This window comes from Macrosteles quadrilineatus, unplaced genomic scaffold (assembly GCF_028750875.1).
Source record: "Macrosteles quadrilineatus isolate MER2022 unplaced genomic scaffold, UCM_ALF_1.0 Scaffold_1__1_contigs__length_201487025, whole genome shotgun sequence".
Classification (NCBI taxonomy): Eukaryota; Metazoa; Arthropoda; class Insecta; order Hemiptera; family Cicadellidae; genus Macrosteles; species Macrosteles quadrilineatus.
Window position 1 is genome coordinate 30,594,332 of NW_026542594.1, and position 17,108 is coordinate 30,611,439.

At 33.3% G+C, this 17,108-nt stretch overlaps 1 protein-coding gene across 1 annotated transcript in view; it reads left to right on the forward strand.

Annotated features, from left to right (window-relative positions):
• Nucleotides 1–1,655: 1,655 nt before the first annotated feature.
• Nucleotides 1,656–17,108, forward strand: part of LOC128981916 (obg-like ATPase 1) — a 110,446-nt gene continuing 94,993 nt past the window's right edge. The window contains exon 1 of the mRNA XM_054400910.1: nucleotides 1,656–1,703. The gene's annotated coding sequence lies outside the window, so the exon portion shown is untranslated. The remainder of the gene's footprint in view (nucleotides 1,704–17,108) is intronic.

The window sequence follows — 17,108 nt, forward strand, 5'->3', positions numbered from 1 at the left end:
CTCATTTTGACGGAAAACAAAACTGTATGGCTAAAATGATTTGTTAGTTCAATTAGGATTAGATTTTCTTGTATTATCCAAACTCAAAGTAGCTTCAAGTTAAATTTGTGTTTATTTCCGGCGTTGTGTTTTTGAAACGATAACATTATTCAAAGGAAAGTCTATGTCTATAGACACTTTACATCTAGAAACCTGTATGCGTTTCCAAACCTTCCTTTAGTGTTTACGCCCCTAAACATTAGTGTGAGTGTAAGTACAACAAGACACACTAATTCATCAGACATGATGTAACTCCCAATTAGTTTTAAGTTGCATAACCTTAATTTGGAGTTTTAAATATTTTTTTCTTCAAAAAAGCTTTTGAAGCTATTTTTAGGACTTTTCATCACAGTCTCGCCCCTTTCATGACGTGTTCTCTTATCAGAATAATCTGTCTGTCGTCTTGTCAGCTTATCTTATCATAATATCGAATCATTCTTGATATTACAATGATCTCTCCGTCAGCCTCCGTTTATACTTAGTGTAACAATGTGACAGTCAATGATTTTGTTACAAGGTAAGAGACTTGTATAGTTGTCAGGTTTACTAACTATAGAATAGTAGGTGAAACTATAATACTAACAATCTACATGCAGACTACCTCTTACTGAGTTGAATGGTTCTAATATACATTTTGAAAAATTACATACACCCTAATTGTTGAAATTTTTTAAATGTAATAAATCTTCATTCAATGGTAATTTTTATTGATAGAATATAGACTTTGGTAACATTTAAACCAGGGTTTTGCTTGCCAAGGATACCTAGCAAACCAATTTATTTGTTACACAATTACTGTTCAACGTTAAACAAACACAGAAGTGTGAACACAGAAAGGCTTAGTGTTGCTAATGTTTGGTAAATTACACTGGGAAACCTCTAGGTGACCAATTGCAGTGGAACACTTTATTTTAAGTTTGTCACGGGTTAGTTAATTTCAAACTAAAGGTCAAGCCATAAAGAAATTGAATTCTATAATCTAGGAATACAATATGATTTATAGACATTCGGCTATGCAATGTTCTAATATAACATACACTAAATAAGACTACATTTCTGTAATGTTATACATCGTCTACCGCATGCATTCCATCGTTTGGATAATTAACTCCATATCCACCGTTTATTACATTTAGTATGTTTTAAAGTATATAAATTCCAGCACACAAAAATAATTCAAAATGCCTTGGAAATGAGTTCCTTGACACTATTAACTCAGGTATTAAATCTAATGTCCATGAATACTGATTAATGAAAGGTCCACAACAGTAATGCTTGAATGTATCACATTGTTAAAACTCGTGGTTGTGCAGTTAGAATGATAGGAGAGAGTTTTTAATGTTAGGTAACGTTTCAAGTTATAGGAGTCTAACTTGATAGCTCATTTCTGCAAATCGTATTATTTGAATATTTGAATTTTAAAGGTTCTAATGCTACAGTAATGCCCGTTTGAAATATCGATGTTTCCAAATGAATACTTTACCCTAGGATTTGGGAGGGAAAGCAGAAGCGGCTGGTTAAAGATGTTTTCAATTTAAAGAGGTACGCAATAGAGATGTTCTGCTCTTGAAAAACAAATAGTTCGTTAAAGATTGAGCGCCATGGAACTGTTGCAGGTGTAGTCGTGGTGGTGGTCCTGGTTGCTGCAGTCACACCGTCCACAAGTAGGTTGACACATCTAAATACTATCTCTTGTCTAACGTTTTCAAGATGTATGTTTCAATGTATAAATTTTTACGTCATACATGTGCAGCGTGTAATACTACTTTTTGACCTAAAATCATTTAATGTTTGTGCTATTATTTAGTAGTAATAAAATCGTTGTCTTTTTTGTATAAATCAATAAACCATACCTTAACAAAATTCACAAATTGCCCGATATTGTTAAGGTAATTTTCCTTTGATGTACAATATTTTTGCTTTGGGGATTCTTTCATAGAATATTATTGCTCATAACAGTTTTAACTCACATCTGAGAGTAATATGCAGATTTATTAAATACTGCATTAGACACTTTATTTATCCTATTTCATATATTTTATGGCTTAAAGTAAAATATCTATCTACGGTAGACAACTTCGTATTTTTAGAGAAACTACATATAACCACAAGGCGTCATAGTAGGTTTCTAAATTTCTTTAATTTTTTTTTTTATTTGCACGAATTGCTTGTTAAATTTAGTCACAGTTAAATTAGCTGACGCAGTGTTAGAATTTAAGTAAAAGCCGAATGCCTTGAATATCATCGTCGTTAAGACATTTATATATTTAATCAAGCGTCAGCGGGTCATATGGACAGTTTTTCTAATATTCACAATTCATTCATGTGCGTCAATTTTGTATTATTATTATTATTATTATTATCATCTGTGTCAGTTTATTTTTTGAGAGGTCCATAGCATGAGCAACAGTTAACTCATTTCCTCTTGAACTTTGAAACTCGCTGCAAAAAATAATCACCCAACCGCGATGGAAAATAGACGGGATCTAGAATGTCTCCCATGTCTCGGACTTGTTTAGCAGCGTAACCCAAGGAGATGTTTCCGCTCCATTCACGCTCCTGTCACCCTCCCCATTCATCCCGACTTGCGTAAAACTAGCAGAAGTAATCTGTGAATGGATGTAACCCTAGTCTCAAGTTGGCCCCCCGGCTTATCTACGTTTCATCCAAACCGAGATTTTTTTTCATTAATTCATTGATACTAATTGTATATTTTTTTTAGTTTTACTTTAATTTTATGTATTTTTTCGCTTTGTAAATTTTAACATTATTCATTATCGCAACAACACTGAAATTTATAAATAATGTACCAGAATAATTTTGTTATCAAGTTGTCCCCAAAATAATGTAAAACGAATCAAGTTTCATATATTGTCCAATAAAATTGGTATAACTCACATCGTATTGTCATTTATCAAAATGTATATTATCAACATTATATGCGCGTCTTGAAACTATACTCTGATATTATTGTATTTATAATTAATCATAACTAATTATTATATATAATTTAATGTTTCCAGTTTATTTAATTTTATTTTATACCAGAAACGTATGTAATCAATGGGTAGAAACAAACCCTTTGCAACAATTTGAAACGTAAAAACATTTTTTTAACGATTGCAGCTGAAAATATAAAACGAAACGTATACCCCGAATTAATTACAACTTTTACAATATTTGCGAAGCATTTTTATTTTTGACTACATTTTGTTTCATATGATTGTCAAAGGAGATTTCAAACAAAAACTTGATGACCATCAGGCGAATCTACTGGCTGTGCTCATGCTGCCTAAAGGGACCAAGTTTCTCTGTATTGTTAGTCATCGGAAGAGACAATGCACATGATGCCTTTGACCATGGATAGAACTCCACATTTCATTCCCATGTCAAAGCCAGTTTAGTAGTTGAATTGAACCAATTAGTGCGCTAATGTAAATAATCATTGCTACTACGCCAACTTCTGGAATCATCAATTATTGTAAACAATAGCATTTTCTATGTGACAAAGTCGTCTACTTCAGTGCCGGTATCCAACAGTCAATGATAATACTCTGTGCATCCTGATCCTCAGCTCATGATGGTGGCGTGTTGGCGTGGTCCGTGGTCGTATCGTGGTCATCTTCTTGGCGACTCGGGAAGTCGTAACATTAGCATTAGCAGATTTAACCACGATATCGCATCTCTGCACCGTTATAAACTGCAAAACGAATACCAATTCCTGTTGAACACCTTTATTTTACGTTTTAAACGTTAGTCATCCAACCCCACGGAAATATAAAATAAACATTGATGATATCTGATTATTTAACCTTTATCTCTAATGTTACCTCTAGATGTTAGCTTTTAAGAAAGAGCCTTGATCTCTTAATTTCACCTCTATAAAGAAGACTTTTCATTTTATTATATTATTTCAAAGTATTTTATTGAATTATTACTTACTTAGTAAGTACTTGAATGATTACTTATTGAATTTCTAGGGGGTTTCTTTAATCGAGCAGTTTTATGATAAAAGGAAGACTTCGGTCTAATATCAGCACAAATAGCACTGGGCCAGTGAATACTTTGATTTTCTTGAACACAGAATACAAAACAATTTGAAATTTCGAATTCATACTGTTTTATTTCTTAACCCCCCTGTGGAGTGTTTGTGAATAAAAATGAAATATTAAGAGAGAAATAAAATAAGTCATGTTTTCAAGAAGAACAGAAATCAATCAATATTTATTTATATAGTTTGAATCATTTTTTAAACATCAGCTGTTCTAAATAAAGGCTAAAGAAAATTATTAGGTGATAGAACTTAACACCCCCCCCTCCCCAAACAAATGTCAGATTTAAATCTTATAAAAGAGTTTTCCATGGGAGCTAAGCTTACAGACAGGGTATATGATTTTAAGGAAAGGTGTTTTCAGCTTGTGGAACCAAACATAGTATTACCAAGATGGTAATAGTAACGGCTACTTGTTTGTGGGTAAATTCACTAAAATAGTAGTACAGTACTTCAATAATGTGGCGTGTAAGGAAAGTCTTTCCCCATTCGAAGCCAGGCATGTTATTTTTAAAATAATAAACTTGCTATAAAGTTTACGTCTAAACATTCCTGTCATGAGGCTTCTGTCGAAGGTTTGTTTCAATGTGCAATATGCCTTTATTTGACCAAATGTATTCAAACCATCCGATGTGTTATCCATCAATCTATGACTGCCATTTTTGTTATGAGTATATTGCAATTTTTAACCAAAGCTTCTCTTACAAAACCAACAAACAAAATAATATTAGCATGTGCATGTGATACTGAAATACTGTAATGTCTTATGTTATTTTACAGCAATACATCATTCACGTGTAAACACATCCACAAGGTTATACAGTATGCTAGGACTACACCAGCAACCCTCTCTTCTCTTCACTTCCACCCCTATCACTAAGGAGCACTAATTCCTTGAGCGGAGCCGGCCCGGCGGCGCGGCAGCGGGCGGCGACTGAATCTATATTTACGAAAATGACTTGGGTTACAATCGAAAAACACAATCATCGAAACTACACTATCGACATAATCATCGAATTAGGATGCAAGGCCGGTGCCGAAAATGAAAATTACCCAACCGTCTGTCCGTCTGTGTGGCAGTCTCGCGATCAAATAGGCCAATTAGAGCAGAATTAGCATCCGATCCCGCGGTGCCGATGGCCTAATAAAGGAATCCATCGCATGCCGAGAAAATGGCGTCCGTCGGGGAACGATTAAAAACATTCGTGCAACGACACCGGTCAGGGGAGGGGGAGTGGCCGCCATACTGGACTATGGTAATCACCTCAATTTGCCTTTTTATCGAGATACGTGAACGAATAAAGTGGCCTCGTGTTATTAAAGTATTAAAACTACTAAATTACAAGGCACCCGGCCCAATCGGAATGGGTGAAGATCGCATCTTACGATTTTTATTCAAATTCGAGACCGACGCCAACTCTGCACACGCGTCGGGTTTGGCGTTTTCCTTGTTGATTTAATTTCTAGCACGATTGGCTTTTTTGGTTAATTTCCGGTAGGGGCCATTTTGAGGACGTTAGTCGCGTGTCTTGAATATTTAATTTGGAAATGGCGACGGTATCAACGCCCTGTAATAGCGCGCCGTTGATCTATCCACAGTGTAGCATTGGCAAGAAATCGACCCTGAATTGTAAATGTGCGTCTGTCCGCAATTCAATTCCACAATTATTAGACGTTCTTACTTTGATTGCATCATTTTCTTTTAGATTCTCCAATTTTGTTAGGTATTTTTATTAGTTTTCAATATAGTCGGAGAAATATAGGATATGACCTTAAAAAATTGCAAGAAAACGTTTTATGGTTTTATTTTGTAGAGTTGGGTTTGCAGAATGACATACTAAAAGTTGCCAAAAATCGGTGCACGAGAAAACAACTAAAATCAGAATTTAAAATGGCGGCTTTTTCCAACATTGGACAAACTAAAAAAAACATATTTCACATGCATTTGTTATGCACATTTTTCGAGATATTGACTTGGGACTACCGCCTGTATTTATTGGGTGGTTAGTACTTCATTTTGATAGGGAACATGTTTTTGGCCGCCATCTTGGACCCGCCATATTGGACATAAATTATTTGTTTTCAATGTAATGATAGTGTTGTGACACATCATTACCAACTACATTTTTACACCGATTTCAATGCCGAAATCCGTTTTTAAATATCTTTATTCATTTAGAAGATATATTCAAACGAATACTCTCCACCATACATTTCTTATGGACCTTTCGTAGTTTGATAATTTTTTTAAAACTATTTTTCTTATATCTCCAGTTCTTATTGACGCTTGTAGTTCGTTCTAGGCTTAAAATATTCAATAATGTAAGGGCTTTCATTTAAGCTCTTGATCATTAAAATCAGACGAGTTAAAGACCAGCTACGAACCTCAGAACAATATTAAATTTAACTTTTTAGAAATATATTTTTATTAAAAGATTTATAACTCGGGTTGTTAATACGTCACAAAGTTATTTCTGGTCTCAAATTACTTGGTAAATGTTTGGCTTTAATTTTATTGATCATTAAACAAAATCTGACAATTTTAAAATGAGTCATGGGCCATAATTTAACATTAAAATGTATTTATATTGAAATTTGTCTTTAGTTAAAGACGTATATCCCCAATTCTAAATAACTCCCAAAACTCGTTATAGTCTTAAATAATTCGCCAAATTATTGACTTTTATTTTAGCTATGGATTACTTTCCGGGAGTTATTAGGGTTTGGGATATATGTCCTTAACTAAAGACAATTTTTAAAACAAATACATTTTAATGTTAAATTAAGAACCATGACTCATTTTAAAATTGTCAGATTTTGTTTAGTGATTAATAAAATCAAAGCTAAACATTCACTGAGTAATTTGAGACCAGAAATAACTTTAAGACGGATTAACAACCCGAGTTATAAATCTTTTAATAAAAATATATTTCTAAAAAGTTAAATTTAATATTGTTCTGAGGTTCGTAGCTGGTCTTTAACTCGTCTGATTTTAATGATCAAGAGCTTAAATGAAAGCCCTTACATTATTGAATATTTTAAGCCTAGAACAAACTACAAGCGTCAATAAGAACTGGAGATATAAGAAAAATAGTTTTAAAAAAATTATCAAACTACGAAAGGTCCATAAGAAATGTATGGTGGAGAGTATTCGTTTGAATATATCTTCTAAATGAATAAAGATATTTAAAAACGGATTTCGGCATTGAAATCGGTGTAAAAATGTAGTTGGTAATGATGTGGCACAACACTATCATTACATTGAAAACAAATTATCTATGTCCAATATGGCGGATCCAAGATGGCGGCCAAAAACATGTTCCCTATCAAAATGAAGTACTAACCACCCAATAATCCTGTACTATGTGCCTGTAATAAGCCTGTACTATGTGTACAGGCGGTAGTCCCAAGTCAATATCTCGAAAAATGTGCATAACAAATGCATGTGAAATGTTTTTTTTTTTATTTGTCCAATGTTGGAAATAGCCGCCATTTTAAATTGTGATTTTAGTGGTTTTCTCGTTCACCGATTTTTGGCAACTTTTAGTATGTCATTCTGCAAACCCAACTCTACAAAATAAAACCATAAAACGTTTTCTTGCAATTTTTTTAACGATCCCTATGTAAGTTTGTTTAGTTTTCTTGGACTAATATGACCCTCTGCGATTAAGTGTTATGCTGCAAACCGATTTTAGACGTTACTGAACACATTTCGTAGTCATAAAAGTAGCTCAAGCGTAATTCAATGAGTCATAATTAACCCTCCGACCCCGAACCTTGCCTGTAACTAAAATGATTGCTAAAAGCTATAAAAAGATCAAAGAACTAGCTCCCACAAAATTTATAATTTAAATTACAGAAATAAAAAAGCAAGACGTTCTTTGTCTGGTGACGTAATGAATTAATAGTCGTTCCACAGCTTTAATTTAATATTAGTTCCGGTGACAACCACGGAGCGGCGCCTCCTTGTGCTAAACAACCAATCATAGGCCTAGACGTCGCAGAGGTCACACTGTTGCGTGGAAAGCGAGGGAATTAATCACAACTATTACATAGAGGAATAAAAACTCGCAGCACTCGTCGAATGCATGTAATAACTGAAAAGAAAGATTGAATAATGTTTTGTAATTTGTCAAGTAAGGTCGGTGTGACAAATCGCAACGAGCGAAGATAATGCGTAAAGAGAAAATTACATTGTAAATTACAAGACAAAGACGTATTGTGGATAAGCAGTGAGTGGGAGACGCTTTAATCGATGTGATTTATATTGTGGTCGTGATCATATTCTGCTTGCACGTATAATGTAATCTAAAATATTAAAACGTAACAGGGTTTTTTTTTATTTCACGATTCTGAATCAACCAATCGACGGATTTTCATGATTTTTGTGTTGATAGAAAGATAATTTTGAGAACTAGGGAATGTCGAAGCCATAATTTTAGTTTAGGGTCCCAGTTATTTAGAAATTAACTTTTAATTTTTAAAAAGTCTAGCAGCTGACGCTAAGATTCTAAACTAGCTTTTGGTATAATATAATTTGCTTAACATAACAGCTGTAAACATTCAGCGTTTAAATTCAGCAATTGGATCAAATTAAAAGACATACTAAGGGTTGACTTATTTATACTATGTGTAATGCTAATCATTGATACGTTCAATCTTTCGATAAGAGGATGACGGATTATTTAAATATACATAGTAAAATACTAGGATGTTCAAATTATTTTTTAAGTAATCTTTGTAATCTTCGGTTTGTTTTAGTGCAATATAATTTGTTTTAACTAACAGCTGGTTAATTATAAAAATGCCCTATAGAACTATGAGGTTATTTACTCTGATGTTGTCATTAATTATAGGAAATAAATAAGATTAGTAGACCACCGAGATAAGTAACACCATCGATGTGTACAAGTCGGGGCTCTGTACACGAGTTAAAAAAAAGATATGCCAATTATTTTACTGCTCAACTTTATTGGAAAGGGTTAAAAAATCATAATTTTTACACGTTTTAATTCATCTTGGCAGCTTTTTGTTTACAATCAATGTTTTTGAATGCTTGAACTTTGTTTGGATTAGGCCCGGAAATATTGATGTCATAAAGATGGAGATCAAGAATCCTCAGGAATACGATTTTAAATTACCACCACAACCTCAGACGGGTTTTATCCAAAGATATACAGATGAATGACATAGATTGTGAACACAATGTCATCATTGGACCGATACTGATACTGATTATGGATACTGCAATTAGACTAACCGTCCTTTTTTGAAATCTAAAAAGTTGTTTGGCGTGGGTTTAGTTGTGGTTACTTTTGGAGGCGCTGAATATTTTATAGTTTAAATAAATGAATATGGGGAATTACGATGTACATTGATTCAATGAGGGTGGTTTAGTTACCAAGGATATTAGAACTGATAACGGAATGGGTAATAAACATAGACAATTAATTACGTCACTAGCTTTACTAGCGTGTCTACGTTTTACATTCCTTCAACATGTGACCAGTTCTTTTGTTCAAATGAATATTATTTTATTTTTGACTCAGCTGTTTATAAAACAAACTGTTGTATTAATAGTCAAAGCTATTATGTTGTTGTCTTTACTTTTCTTTGTTTACACTTATTTATTTAGCAATTGATGCAGTGAAATTGACATAAAGGATATGTGTGGACGATTCGTTTAATGATGTCAGGACACCAACGTTATAATTATGTGTACTGTGAATTTTATTAGATGTTTTCGTTTTATTATAGGTAGTTTCAATTCAGACCTACTGGAAATTGTGTATAGTATGAGTAATTGTATTGTGGTGATATTGATTATGGAAGAGGCAGGTATGCGATGGAAGGTGATATCATTGACTAGGCATATCGATGGTTATATGCACAAACATTGTATGTCCAATTTTTTTCACTTTTGACATTTTTATATAATTGGAAAGCTGTAGTCTTCATCTTTCAGATCACACATATTGTATGTCCATATTACAATAGGAAAAATTAATATAAATTAAAAAAAAGTGTTCACTTTGGTATGATGTAATTTTATCCTGCACACTTGTAGCATGTCCAATGATTGCAGTACCAGCTGAACAGAGAAAAACTCCTTTAGAGCACAGATATAGTATCTTTGGACTTGCAATGATTGTGCATGAAAATACAAGGCCTACTATCTCTGGTATTTGTTTTTCATCTTGTAGTATGTCCAAAAATCTGATGATCTCAAGTGCACACTTATAGTATGTCCACAATTTATTTTACAATTAGGTTAGGTTTAGGACATACAACATCTGTGCACAACAGAACATAACACCAAAAAAGAATCAGTGAATTGGCTTAAGGTCTTTCAGTATAAAATCTTTATACTGTTATCTTAATTGAAAACTTTTATTTCTTTGTTAACTCTACACCGTTTTTCCTTGTTAGTTTATTGATCTCTCTTGTTAATGATTTAAACTTTATTTTTTGTTAACTATTATTGTTATTTACTTAAAAAAAAATTTATTATTGTTATTCATTAACGCTTAGATTTGTTTTTGTTGTAACTGTTTGGATTATTTTCACTTATTTTGCTGCAACCGCCGTCTTTTTGCCATCTTGTTGCCGTTTCTATTTTTTGTTTGTTATTAATTATTCTGATTCTTTGTTTTTTTCACTCAACATTATTGTATGTATAACTAGCTTTAAGTAAGTCTTGTTTGTTAATGCACTGAATTGTACCAAATATCAAAATGGAGCTGTCCATTGGAATGTAAAATAAAAAAATAATAAATAAATACAATAAATGAAAAGGTAAAGTGGTTCGGGTTTCAAAAAACAAACCCCTTTGAAATTCTATACAAGTTCGAACTTAACAAGGAAATAGAGTTTCTAAATAGACCAAGAAAACCAAGGAGGCTAAAAAACCACAAAAAATAGTAAAGAAAATAAAACTTTGTAAAAAAATAAAGTAATGTGTCTAAAGGACAGCACTGTTGAATAAACCCCATAAAGACTGACTCAACAAATTACAGTTTGTACTGTAATGTACTGTAAATTTGTATAGGTACAATTTTACAAAAGGCACTAACTGATTTATTTCATGCTTTGTTTAATGTTTCGTTTAGGCCTATTTGTATTTGAGTTTCTAATAGCTGGTAGGCCAAGTAATTTTATTTTTTTAATGTTAAAAATAAAAGTAGTCTACAATGCTAGACAATAACAGTCATGGGCGCCCGCAGGATTTGGAGCAGGGGGGTGCAATAAATAGGTCTAACGAACCTCCAGGGGTTCAGGGCCTTCCAGGGGAAATAATCTGAAAATATAGTGTTTTAAAACATATTTTTACGCTATTTTGTAACACATAAAACCGACCAAAATAAAATAGTGCATTGTGCAAGGACGATCACCTGAGGGAGACATAGTTTTTTTTATGCCAACATTTAAAATTAACCAAACAATTATAAAGAAAAGATTTATAGTTGAATAAAGCCTAGATAACAGCCAAGAAAGTAGATTTTTTGTTTTCTGAATAGTTTTGTTAAAGTTTGAAAGAGTACAAAGTATAAAAGATTTTTACATCTGTGAGTCAAGTACTTATTTGATTTAAACATCAATTTAAAACATGTTTTAGACATGACCATTTCGAACATACTTTAATAAATTCCTTAAAACCCAAGTGATCACAGAACAGTGTGTATTAAATTTATTTCTTATTTTTTTAGCCAGGGGGTGCCCATGACAACAATTGTTTGAATTTTTCATTCCTTACTAAAATCATCTAGGGGCAGTTTTTGTTTTGCACACTGGGACTAATTAGGTTACGGGCGAAATAAAACTCGGGCGGAATAGGACTACACGTCTACCTCTACTATCCAATAGTTGTTGAGTAATCGTAAAAAATAAACGAAATGTAACCGACTAACGAGGAAGTAACAGCTTTGTTAAATATGTAAATGACGTTTGTAAGTAAATGTGTAAGCGACGTTTGTATGCTCATTATGAGTAATTTAATTCAGTAAGTAAAAGTATGTTTTATCTATGGTAAACGTTTTTTTTTATTAAGTTGATGTTGGAACCTGAAATTACCACCCATATCAATGTGCAAATACAACAACAAACACTAAAATGTTAATACAGTAGAACCTTGATAAGAAGACCCTCGATTGCAAGTCGTCCTTGATAACAAGTGTCATTTTAAAATTCCCTGTAAATTATTTTACCTCTAATCACGTGTTATTACAAACCTCGATAAGAAGTCAACCTTGATAACAAGTCTTATTTTACAATCCCCATGAGAGTCTTGTTATCAAGGTTCTACTTTAATACTTATTGGCTTGAAATGTTTCATATTACAAAACTATCCATCAATTTTCCCGTATATTTATAGCCAACGTCATACAACGTCTAGAAGGGGGTTAAAACAAACAAAAAAGCAATATATGGAATATTCAACAATTAACAAGACGCAAAATTCGAAGCATTCAGTTTGATTATGGTGCCGCAATTCCCCCATTGCTCTATTGAGCAATTATTTTATATATATAATTTGTCTTACCAGTAATTTATAATAAATCTTTGATATATTACAATTGGCTTAAAGCAGGTCATTTAATATCCGGGAACGTAGTGAAAACTGTTTTATCTATCATGATGACAAAATGTCCTCAACATAATCTAAATAACGTAAAGTCACCATTTCCAGAACCAAAATTCAAACAAAGGGACATTGATATACTGTAGTTACAACGAATTTCAACAATTCAATAATTGGAATGTAAAGAATTATACTAATGATGGGAAATCAACAAACATAGTATGACTATATTGACTACTGCGGTATTTGGTCAATAGTACATTATGCCTATTAACATTGACTATTGGATACAGGTCAAAGCTATTAAGTAATAATAAAAAATGTGATGAAATTTACCAGAAAAGGTAGCAACATGTACAGTATACAGTCCCTAAATTAGTTGTGCAAATCAGGACTTTCGATTTGAATCATTGACTTAGCCAATGCATTAATGTAAATCTGGCCAAATAAATGACTTATGACTTATCTTAAACTAATAATGATTTGAAGACCTATTAACCTCTTCCGAAACTGATTAGTAAATAAGCAGCTAATATTCAGAGAAAGATTATGCATACGCGTGGAATTAGCTCGTAGAGTATGAGAAAGGAACTACTAGGGGACCATAGCAACGAAGAATTGCTGCCCTTTACCTCCGTTGCAATTTGTCCTTAATATGCTGTGCACAATTCCTACATTGTACCATAGACTCTCCTTATTCTGTGATTGTACTCTCCTTCGTAGTCGCGATCTTCCCCTAACACGATATATTTCAACACTGCATTAGCATTCTAACCTAAAAACAGAACACTAAAATCAATAACCAAACAGATATACCATGTTTACATCAGCTGGTATATTTAAAACAACAAACTTATAGAAACACTGTAGAAACACGTCCATTAGAACATGACTGGATCTTTGATGACCTGTGGGGCAGAGCAGGGGTAATTTTTGACACTTCTGATATTTTGTCCGCCATCCTTGGACCTTAAAGCTTTAAAACTAATCCTCAACAGCCATGCTACCTTATTCCTCCCTCAAGATATTGCGTGGGGACCGATTTGCTTACGGAATTAAATATACAGGGTGATTGACATAAGTGTGCCAGCCGTTTTATTCGAAAACTATAAGAGATATCAAAAAAAGTTAAATGGTAAGTGCCTTGGATTTTTTATTTAAAAAATTATAGTCAAGTCCAAAAAATTATTTTAGCCGCCATTTTTCCAATATGGCCGCCAACTTTGATTTTTCTTACGGAACACCCTGTATTTTACCTGATGTATTCTGGTAGATAAAGTAATTTAAAGACGATTTTATTCTTGTGATTTTTTTCATAAACCTAACCGTTTCAAAGATAATAATGGTTAAAGTTTTGAAATTTCTGCATGAGAAAGAGTTTCGATAAAGGCCTAAAGCAAGCATGCCAGCTGTTTTGTTCGAAAACCATTCAAAATTTCACAACTTAAACCATTATTATCTTTGAAACGGTTAGGTTTATGAAAAAAAACAACAAGAATAAAATCGTCTTAAAGTTACTTTTTCTACCATAATACATCATAAAATACAGGGTGTTCCGTAAGAAAAATCAAAGTTGGCGGCCATATTGGAAAAATGGCGGCTAAAATAAATTTTTTGGCTTGACTATAATTTTTTAAATAAAAAATCCAAGGCACTTACCATTTAACTTTTTTTGATATCTCTTATAGTTTTCGAATAAAACGGCTGGCACACTTATATCAATCACCCTGTATAAACAGAAGATAGATAGATAGAAGATAGATAGATGGAATATACACAAATAGAAGATAGATATTCACACAATTCACGCCCGATAGTAATAGGTACAACGTACAACACATGTTTTAAGTGGTTTATAATGGAGTATATAAAGAGAGCCCATTGAAAAGTACTTTGTTTATCATTTTACTGTTATTTTGCATAAGGTTTATATGGTAAACACTTTTACGTTCGTAAACGGATAGCTGAAGATATTACTTGTTGGCCCCATGATATGACTGATTCATTGTATTACTTTCTAGCACTGAACCATGGTGAGCGAGCTGTTCTATAGGTGGAGCTTCATTCCCCGAGCCCCGGTGGGTTCAAATCCCGCCAACCGCCAATGGTTTTTTAGCTGCGTGGTAAACCCGCGACGCACCAGGCCTAACCTGAAGTGTGTGTAAAACGACTTCGGTTTCGGGCTAGACCTGTTGGATGTGGAGGTAGGACAAAAAGCTCAAACTTTACAACGTTATATTCCAGCTCTCCCGCGAGTTTCCAGTTTTCCCCAGCTACAATTACACCCCCGGACACCCACGTTTGTCGCCAAGATCGTGTGTAGCGGTGCCCGAGGAAACGTGTCGCACACGCTGTCATTTACAATTACATGTTCGCATAATTACATCCCCAGCTGATAGGTCCTAATAACAGTCGGACTGTGCGAATTAATTGCGCGTGCGAGAACAGCTGAGCTGATTCGTTCCCGCCACAAAAATCACCAAAAACGTGAGAAACGAGAACTAGGTAGTGGAACATTCAATACTTATGACAAAGAGTACCGGTACGTAGATAAGACTACATAACTACATAACGTAGATAGACTACATACGTAGATAAGAGATAGAAAATTTCAATTATTTTTAATATTCTAGGCTATTTGTTAATTGTTTATTGTAAATAATTAGGCAAAGAATTATAACACACACGAGTAGATTACAGTAGGATTGTTTTTTTTAGCTAGAAGCGGTATGATGGGCATTCTTTGACAATAAACTTCTTTGTCTGTAGTGCGATCATGTGTTCATACTTGTAAAATCTTTAGGTTAAGGTCATTCATAAAAACATCAATTTTTAAAATTATGTTTTACACTTTTTGGTTTGGATTTACACTACATTCCAAATATAAAAATATAAAATAGAAGACCATACTATTTTTTTTTTACCTTGACATAATGAAATATGCATAACAAACATTGTCATTTGTACCATCAACATTTTAGGGGGTGGACGGTAGGATGGTGGACCCAGAACTCCACGACCGAGTGTTATGGTCTTGACCGGTTTTGGGGGGAGATGGGCATCCCTGTTTGGTTCTACAATAAATTTCAAATATAAAAAAAATGAAATATAAGATCATACTATTTTTTTCCCTTGACAAAAATAATTAAAGTTGATAATTAATTGTATTGCGATTTTTTTCTACCTTAAAATTCATTGAATTGTTTTGTTTTGAGTATTTTAGTAATACAACTTAACCTAAAACCTAGTACTGTAATTACACAGTCCCGCTTCTAGAAGAGATAGAGGGATTATATTTAGTTTATTTTGTTCAGCATGTTCAATTCTATGATCTGTAGGATGGATTTGAAGGAAAACTTAACTGAACCTAAGTAATAATTTTCTTAAAATTTTCTATGTAAAACACCTAGTAAAACGTAACGTGTAGGACCGACCATTATTGTATTTAAATTAAACCCAATCTACAGATCATAGAACATACCCTACTTTAAGAAACCCTTACGGTAATAATGAACTTGTGCTACTTATGTTATATTGCATTTTTTTGACCTTATCTACAAAAACTTGGTATATTTGAAGCAGTTTTTCCTTTGCCACTTAGGGAAACGACAATTTCACCATGAAAACCATGTTCTACCATAGCATTTATTTAATGTGTTAATTTTTTTTGTCGTACGACGCTAAGCACGAGCCTGGGATTGTTTTTCACATTACTTCAGGCTAGACCTAAGGGTTGCGGCATTATCACTTGGATAAAATCCATTGGTGACTTGGTGGGGATCGAACCCGGTACCTCAGGGACTGAAGTCTCGCGCTCCAACCACAACGCCAGCTCGCTTCCCATTTAATTTGTTAAATAAATTTTAACAAATTTAAGCTTACAAATTTCCTTATTTACTTTTTATGTGTTTTGTTTATTATTTAAGCAATTTCAAACACTTTTTCCTTCGGACACTTTTTCAGCAAATGCAGTTTTTATCCTGAAAGTTAGGTTAGGTTAGTGTCAAGTAATAGCCACTTAACTGGTCAAACGTGCCGATATTTACTTAAACTTAGTGATTTAACACTTTTCACGATTTTCAAACGCGTTTTCGGGGTGAAATAGGTGTTTGCCGAAAAATTGCAAGAGAGGTTAAAGTGTCTGAAAAATGGCCTAAAAATAACATTGAAAGTAAAAAACGTTTTTCAAGCGCCAAAAATCGCCGGGCTCCAGCGCTTTGCTCGATTTTCAAACGAAATTTTCAGGTTGTGTGAAATAGGCGTTTTCACCAAAAGTGCCAAAGGGAAAAAGTACTTAAAATAGCCTAATTTTGGTAGATAAGGTTAAAAAAATTCAATATAACGTAAGAAGTATAAGTTTAATATCACCACACTTTGAAACAACAAAAGGTTTTTAATTATCTTTTATGGATTTTAATCTATAAAGGATCTAAATATGTG